The following is a 9,691-nucleotide window of genomic DNA, read 5'->3' as shown; positions in this document are numbered from 1 at the left end:
AGAAGCCATGTTGGCTTGTTGCAGAGGAAGTCCCTCATATGAAGTGAACAGTCTGTGGGAAAGTCCTTGGCTCCTCACATGTCTTGGCTGACTTTGAAAGTGTCTTCTAGATCTCAGCCCTCCCAATGGCACTGACTGGCCTGCTGCACACTGCTCCTTTTTCTTTTCTTGAGGTAGGCTCTCCAGGCCCAGAGCTCCCCACCCTCCTGCTTCAGCCTCTCAAGTCCTGGGATTACAGGCCTGAACCACCATGCTTGGCCCTGCTACTCTCACTCTCATTATAGCCAACATCTTTTTATTTTTTTTAAAGAGTGGGGAGGATTTAGGACAGGATCTCACCATGTAACTTGGGCTGTTCTGGAACTCCCTATGTAGACAGACCGGCCTCTCTGCTCTCTGAATTACCAAACATAACCTGCCCCACCCTCTTCCCTCCCTCTTTTCTTTCTGAGACAGTCATGCCAAGTGTCCTTGGCTGACTTGGAATTCACTGTGGAGCAGGCCAGTCTCCAATAGTGCAGCATTTTCAAGTGGGACCTCATGAAATGAAGAAGCGTCTGACCATACAAAGGGAACAGTTAGTTAAATGAAGAGACAGCCTACAGAATGGAATAAAATATTTGTTAGCTACTCATCTGACACAGGACTGATATTTAGAATACAGAAAGAGGACTGGAGAGGTTGCTCAGCAGTGAAGTGAGCGCTTGTTGTTCTTTCAGAGAACCTGAATTTGATGCTCAGCACCTTTATCAGGTGGCTCACAATCACATGTTGTAACTTCTAGCTCCAAGGAATCTGACACCTTTTATCTCCACAGGCATCTACACTGATGTGAAGGTATACACACACACACACACACACACACACACACACACACACACACACTTTAAAGAGCAAAAACACTTTCATAAGAAATATACAAAGAGCTAAAAAAAAATAAAAAAAACAAAAACCCCACAACAACTAGATAACAAAAAAATCAAACAATTTTACTAAATGGGCAATGCAGAGCTTGGGAGATTGCTTGGTCAGTAAAGTGTCAGCCCTATAGACATGAGGGCCTGGGCTTCATCCGCAGAACCTGTCCAGTAAACCCAGTGTGGGGCAACTGCTGTCACCTCATTGCTGAGAAGATAGAGACAGGAGGATTCCTGGAACTCACTGACCAGCCAAGCTAACTTAACTGGGCTGTGCCCTTGCATAACAATCACTAATTGAGAAAATGTTCTACAGGCTTGTCCGCTATAGCCTGATCTTACAGTCTTCCTCCTCCTCCTTTTTCCCCTTGTCTTTTTGAGGCAGAGTTTCTCTGTGTAGTTTTAATTGTGCTAGAACTCTGTAGACCAGGCTGGGCTCAAACTCAGAGATCTACCTGCCTCTGCCTCCCAAGTGCTGAGATTAAAGGTATGTGCCACCACCACCCAATCTAATTTTATTTCTTTTTTTAAAAAAAACTTTTTTTAAAGATTAATTTATTTATTATGTATACAACATTCCTTCCATGTATGCTTGCATGCCATAAGAGGGCACCAGATCTCATTACAGATGGCCGTGAGCCACCATGTGTGTTGCTGGGAATTGAACTCAGGACCTCTGGAAGAGCAGTCAGTGCTCTTAACCTCTGAGCCATCTCTCCAGCCCTCTAATTTTATTTCTAATAAAATATTTGGTCTTAGAAACAGAATATATATAGTTTATAGGAAATATTTATTCCTAACAGAAAACATGATCCTGCAAAGCATCCCTTTGCTTTCCCCCATTTTTCCCTTCTTGAGTGGTAGCTGTGGAACAGGAAACCACCCTATCAAAGACTACTGGGACCACGGAGAGCTCAGCTAGGAAAGGCATCTGTCCCCAAGCCTGAGGATCTGAGTTCAAGCCTGGATTCACACAAAAGAATACTATAAATATGTGTAGCAGACTGATATCCTAGATATAGCTCTGCCCTTGCTTGGCCTTAATCCTGAGCACTAATAAAATACATCTGCAGAGTTATTTAGCGATAGACGAGGTCCACAGAGTGTATATTATCATCCACAGGGAAAAGCTTCAAATTGTCTATTAGGTCCTTCATGTATTTATGCTCTCCAGTGTGCCTTGCGGCCTTACAGATATCATAGAGATTGCCTAAAACATGAAAATTTGGTTGAAAACAAACTGATTTCAGGAGAGCATCTTCAGTTTGTTTTGTCCAGTGAAGTACAAATCAATCTTAACAGCTGGAGTTGACCTAGAAAGCACATTTTTGACAATGCTTTCCTTACTCTGAGAGGACAGTAAAAGTGGCCCCTGTGTAACTGTGACTAAGATGGTAGTAGAAACTGATCGTGGTGGCACACACCTTTAATCCCAGCACTGAAGCAAGAGGAGCTCTGTGAACACAAATCCAGGGACAAGACTACATAAGACATTGTCTCAAAAAGAGTCAATAGGACATTGAGCGTCTATCGCCACCTTGTGGTAGCCTATTCTTAATCCCAGGTATTTGCAAGTGTTCCAAAAGTAAGCCTCCTTGACGAGGAGCTAGGTTATGAGTTGTTTGAAACATTTGGACATAAAAAATAATGTGGGAGGTTGGAGGCAGAAGGCAAAAACATATTAAAAATACTTAGCATTTGACGGAATTTCACAGTTTATATTTCACAGTATGGGCAACGCTCTCTGATGTGGATGGTCTCATTTAGTCCTGATGGCAGTCCTAGAGACCACAGTCTTGAACACATGACAACTAGGTCCAGGGACATGGATGATCAAACTCAAACCCTGTAATATTTTATTAATACTAACGTGTGCAATCTATTTAACTTTAGTATATAGCATTAAGTATGTGCACATACTGTGCAGTATATTTTACACTCATATCTTCAACTCTGCTAGTACTACACACACACACACACACACACACACACCATCTCCTGTAGTAGTGTGGAGTTCACTAGGTTTCTGGAGCTGTTTTTTGTGTGCAGTGGCAAAGTTGTACTGGTCGACTCTTCAGGGAGATGTCTCAGTATAAGGGTACTTCCTGCTAAGCCTGATGACCTGAGTTAATTCCTACGACCCACATGATAGAAGGAGAGAACAAATTTCAGCAATTTGTCCTCTTATTTCCATACATGTATCGTGACAGATGCATACCCACATACATGTACACACATAAATAAGTGTAACTTTAAAAAACTTATTCACTCACATCAAATCCTCTTTTAAAAAAATGATTAATGTGTGTGCATGTGCCGACGTAAGTGCATGGGCCTGAGTTCCATGGTGCACATGTGAACGCTAGAGGAAACTTTTGGTGGTTGTTTCTCTCCTTCCCCCTCACTGAGGCGGAACCTTCCTGGTTTCTGCCGGCTGTTTCTTCAACACTAGCCAGCCTGCCAGTTTCCAGGTGACTCTCCCCCTATCTCCATTTGGCAGTGCAAGGATTAGAGACATGCACCACCACACTAGCTTTTAATTTGGGTTCTGGGGATGGGACTTGTAGTTAGGCTTGTATGTCAAGCCTTTTTATCCATTGAGCCATCTTACTAGCCTCTCACTGTGGCCAGAGGATTGCGGAGACTACCAGGCCATCACCAGTCCCCAGGGATCCCCACCTCCTTTCAGCCATCTCCACAAGACCAAATACCTGTTTAGTCTCCAGCGGGAAAGTGATAGCCCCCCTCTAAGAAGTAACACTTGTAACTGAGCTAGTTTGTAAGATCTCCTTAAGTACAAGGCCTTTATAATGTGTTTATCTTACTCTTGAACTCAACTTTCCCCATCATTGTTTCCTTACTTAGAATTTGTCGACTTAAAATTCAGTTTTAAAATGTATTTTATGTGCATAGGTGTTTTGTTTGTATGTTTGTCTGTGCACAACATGTGTGCCTGGTTCCTGCAGTGGCCAGAAGATGTAGGATCCCCTAGGACTGGAGTTACAAGATGGTTGGGAGCCATCATGTGGGAGCAAACTTGGGTCCTCTGCCAAGCAGCAAATGCTCTTAACTACAGAACCATCTCTTTACTTCCCAACTTTCCAAGTCATCTTTAATTCCTTTAGGGAGAATTTTCAAACACAAAGGGAAAGCTATGGTGTTGGAAGTCAGCATGGTAGTTACCCTGGGTGGGGGATCTGTGACCAGAAGAAACATTTGGAAATACTGATCATTTCTTCAGCTGGATGCCTGTCAATAGGTGTGCCCACTGTGATATCCCTGAACTCATCACTGTGAACATCCCTGTCTTGCTTTATGTAGCTTTTCGTGTACAGGCTACTCTGAAAATGAGAAACTTTTCATTTAATTCTCATACTCTGAGGTCACATTTTACATGGGGAATCTAATCTGAGGTTCAAAAAGCGAAGGAATTAGACCAGAATTCCGAGGTTAACTTCACTGATGTGGGAGGTCCTTCTGTATACATGTTGCGTTTATTGGATAATGAATAAAGCTGTTTCAGCCAATAGCTTAGCAGAGTGAAGCCAGGTAGGAAATCCAAACAGAGATATACATAGACAGTAGGTGGAGTCAGGGAGATGCTATGTAGCTAGCCCCTGAAGGAGAAAGAATCTGTAACCTTTCCATTAGGCCACATCCTCATGATGATACACAGATTAATAGAAATGGATTAATTTAAGATGTAAGAACTAGCTAGATGTAAGCCTAAGCTATTGGCCAAACCGTGTTGTAATTAATATAGTTTTGTGTGATTACTCGGGTCTCCGCCTACACTTCACATCACACTACGCCTTTCCTACTTCCTACTTTATGCTGTCTTCACCAGGCTCAGCCACCAAATTTAAGGTAGAGGGAAAGGACTCTGGGCTAAGCCAGCATGGGATGCCTTTGGTGGAAGTGAGGGACTAAATTGAGACCCAGGCCCTCCTGCCCTCCCCCTATAACTATTCCTCCTTTGAGACTTATGCAATTTCTTGTAAGTCTTTTTTCTTTACAAGTTGATTTTAAGAAAAAACACTGCAAAAGACAAAATCCTCTCATCAGTTTTCTTACTTATTTAATAGCCATTTTTGAGTCTCCAAAGGAGAGACTACATAGAACAACTGACTAGCAGGAGAAAATGGCTCCTCTCAAGCTGAAACAGATGGCCCTGAAGGTCAGCCAGGAAGCCTAACTGAGCTCTGAGTCAACTCCTCCTCTCTTCAGGACTGGGGGATTTATTTTGACTGGACAGAACCACATGAATAGTGCCTACCTCCATCAGTACTGCCTCTCTTCAAGATATGGTTGGGGTTGAAAGACCCTAGTTGGCTGCACATGGAGGCAAGTCATGTGCTCAGGGTAGCGTTCTCATCAACAACTTTCTGCAAGCAAGCATGTAACATGAGGGCCTGCTTGTTGCCCAGGCCGCCCAGCTAGCTTAGCCCCAAAATAATCACACAGAAACTGTATTCATTAAAACACTGCTTAGCCCATTATTAGTCCATTATTATTATCTGTGTTAGCCATGTGGCTCAGTACCTTATTCAGCGGGGTAGGTCACATCCTGCTTCCTCCTTCCCAGAATTCTGTTCTCTTTGCTCCGCCTCTACTTCCTGTCTGGTAGTCCTGTCTATACTTCCTGCCTGGCTACTGGCCAATCAGCGTTTATTTAAAACGTAATTGACAGAATACAGAATTGTCCCACACCAAATATGGGAACTACTTGCAAGGGCAATTTTTATGCACATATGCAAAGAACTTCAATTCTGTGTCATAATGTAAAAGTAACGTATGACAGCGTCCAGGAGACAGGTCATCAGACCAATTTAGGGAGTTCCCTATAGTCTACAGCAAAATTAGCACAGAGCCTCAGCATTTCTCTCTAGCCACTGCTTCCCAGCAGGAAACTGGACACATTCCAATCCCTCTCCATAGCTCAAATTCAAACTCTAAAGTAAGCATCAACTGTGTTTCTGGAGAAACTGCATTGGGCAGATGGGGGTTGGGTGGGATAGGTGGTGGTTTTGCTATCCCCTTCTCAGGGCAACTGGCCAATTATAGAGGGCATCCACAATTTGGCAGAAAGGGCTGGCAAGATGGCTTAGCAGATAAACGCACTTGCTATCAGGCTTGAGGACCTTTGTTGTTTCAGTGTTAAACATTTTTTAAGGATTGTGGGTTAGCTCAATGATAAAGCACTTGCCTAGCACGTGTGAGGGCCTGGGTTCAATCCCTAGTACAACAACAAAAAACTAAGTATCTCAGCTAGGTGTGATGGTGCATGTTTTTAATCCCAGCAGAGGCCAGCCTGATCTACACAGCATATTCCAAGCCAGCCAGGACTACACAGCAAGACTCTGTCTCAAAAGCAACAAAAACATTTGCTTTTAGATTTATTAATGTATATGAATATTTTGCAATACATATATGTAAAGAATGCCTGGTGCCAGAGAAAGCCATATAAAAGTGTTGCATCCCTTGGAAATGGAGTTACAGATGGTTGTGAGCACATGCATGTGCACATACACACACACACACACACACACACAATAATTAGCAAAAAGGCAGAAAGTCATGATAGGTTCTTTAGCAGACAAAAGCAGTGTTTAGGAACACTGGTGCTAGAGAAGTACCAAATGATTTAATGAGAGAAAATGGCAAATATGAGACAACAGAAAAAGACCAATCAGGCTAAAATTGGTCTTTAAATATGGGTTGTTTCAGCCCCATTTTCCCCTAGAGTTGTCTGTTGGGCGACCTGGAGACATAAGTCCCATAAATAATGACAAAAGTATCTTTATGTCCCAGGTTTTTAAACGGTGGGTGCTGACCACATACAAGGTCAGATAACTAAAGGTAAGGGTCACAAAAGTTTTCTAAATGTGCAGTCATCAAATGCTAGCTCAGAGTCAAAGGTGAAATGAACCCAAGGCCATGCTGGTCATGCCTACCTGCGATGCACCGTGCGATGTCACTGCGGCCTTGGTTGTGAACAAACATGTATGTACGCCTTGCCCAGTGCATGCAGTCACAGCACACACTAACAACACCGTCTAAAACAGTTCAGCTTAGGCTCAAGACAGACTATGTATTACTATATTACGAAATGCAGTGTTTTGTCGTTTTCAAACTGTTCATAGTTTTCTGTTCTCCCAGTATGTTGGCTAATTTTATATTAACTCGACAAAGGCAAGAGTCATAAGAGGGAACCTCATTTGAGAAAGTGTTTCCCTAAGACTATGCTGTAGGCAGGCCTGTAGGGGATTTTCTTAGTGATTGAGGGGAGGGCCCAGTCTGTCTTAGTTAGGGTTTCTATTGCTATTAAGAGACATCATGACCACACTGACTTTTTTTTTTTCTAATGCTAACTCTTATAGAAGAAAACACGTAAATGGGGCTCTCTTACAGTTTAGTCCATTATCATCATGGTGGGAAGCATGGCAGCAGGCAGGCAGATGTGGAGCTGAAGAAGGAGCTGAGAGTGCTTTATCTTAATCTATAGGCAACAGAAGTGGACTGTGTTCCACACTGGGCATTGCTTGAGACCTCAAAGCCCCACCCCACAATGACACAAGTCCTCAAACAAGGCCACACTTACTCCAACATGGTCACACCTCCTAATAGTGCACTCCGTACAGGCCACACATTTAAACACATGAGTCTACTTATTCCAATTACCACACAGTCTGCTGTGGGTGGGGCCATCCCTGGGTTGGTCCTGGGTTCTACAAGAAAGCAGGCTGAGCAAGCCATGGGGAGCAAGCTGGTAAACAGCACCCTCTGTGGCCTCTGCGTCAGCTCCTGCCTCCAGGTTCCTGTCCTGTTTGAGTTCCTTTCCTGACTTTTTTTCAATGATGGACTGTGGATGTAGAAGCATAAACCCTTTCCTCCCCAACTCGTTTTTGGTCATGGTGTTTCATCATAGCAATAGCACCCAAACTAAGACATCCAGAAACAATGGTTTAATTAGGCCAAGCAGACTTTTAATATTTTCCTACCACTCCTAAGCATATAAATACCAAATTGGTGTATATTTAAAATTGTAGTGTGAGAATGATTTTTAAAATTACTGTTGAAAGGGACTGGAGCTCAATGGTTAAGAGCACTGGTTAAGTGCTCTTCCAGAGGACCTAGGTTCGATTCCCAGACCTCAGATAGTGGCTCAAGACTCAACAGTCTGTAATTCCAGTTCCAGAGGATCTGATACCATCTGGCCTCCAGGGCAACTATGCATGTAGTATATAGACATACCTGTAGACAAAACACCTGTAAACAAAAACATAAAAAATTACTATTTAAAGGGTCTAGTGCTTAAGAGTGAAGGCACAAGGACTTTAGGTCAAATATCCAGCATCCATATAAAAAGTTGGGCATGGCCACATGACCCTATAACCCAGCACTGGGAGGTGGAGACTGGTGTATCCTGAGAACCCAATGACTATCCAGCCTAGCCAGATGACAAGCTCCTGGTTCAGCAAGTGACTGCCTCCAGGATATAAGGTACAGAGTGAAAGAGGAAGACAGTCACACCTGCATACACACACACACACACACACACACACACACACACACACACACAGTGGCATTTCAATTGTATTTTAATAAATAAAGACTGCCTGAAGATCTGAGAGTAAAACAGTCCCACTGATCAGCCTTACAGAGCAGATTATGGTAACACACACCTTTAATCCTAGTAGCCATAATGACACACATCTTTAATCCCTATAGCCACAATAGTTGCCATAGAAACTGGGCGGTACATGCCTTTAATGACAGTGGTGCACGCCTTTAATCCCAGCTCTAGAGAGGATTATAAAACTGGAGGAAACAGCTTTCAACATACAGTCTCACTCTGAGATTCCTGGAGGCAGGATCACTATTTCAGTCTGAGGTCGAGCCAGTGGCAGTCAGCCTTATAGACCAGTGGGACTGTTTTACTCTCAGATATTCAGGCAGTCTCTATTTATTAAATTACAATTGAAATGTCACCACACACACACACACACACACATCATACAACAGACACACATCATACAACAGACACATACATACCCCAAAACAAAAAACCCAGTATGTTGCTGACTTGTTTCTTTTTGGGGGGAGTGTTCAAGACAGGGTTTCTCTGTGTAGCCCTGGCTGTCCTTAAACTCACTCTGTAGACCAGGCTGGCTTAGAACTCAGAGGTCCACTTGCTAGGATTGAAGGCATGTGCCGCCATCACCTGGAGACTTGTGTTTCTTTAAACATCATTACATTTTGGTTTAGGAACAGAACAGAATTTCCAACAATTTCTGAAACAACCATTAACATGTTCCTGCTATTCTGTACTGCACATATTTATGTAGTATTTTCAGCATTGGTGATCACAAGAAAATATCAATTAACTATGAAAAATTGAAGATGCTCAGGATCTTACTGTATCAAGTATTCAACCAAGATTTAATTTTTGGCTTTTTGTTTTGGGGCTGGAGCCTCACATAGTCCAACCTGGCCTCAAACTTTCTATGTACACACCTTTAATCCCAGCACTCAGGAGGCAGAGGCAGGCGGATCTCTGTGAGTTGAGGGCAGCCTTGTCTACACAGCGAGTTCCAGAACAGTCAGGACTACATAGAGAGATGCTGTCTAAAAAACAAAAACAAAAATAAAAACTGGGCAGTGATGGTGTGTGCCTTTAATCTCAGCACTCAGGAAGCAGAGGCAGGTAGATCTCTGAGTTTGAGGCCAGCCTGGTCTACAGATCGAGTTCTATGACAGTCAAGAAAACAGAG

The sequence above is a fragment of the Myodes glareolus genome, chromosome 5, assembly GCF_982192425.1.
Source record: "Myodes glareolus chromosome 5, mMyoGla1.1, whole genome shotgun sequence".
Taxonomy (NCBI): domain Eukaryota; kingdom Metazoa; phylum Chordata; class Mammalia; order Rodentia; family Cricetidae; genus Myodes; species Myodes glareolus.
This window is presented reverse-complemented; position numbering follows the sequence as displayed.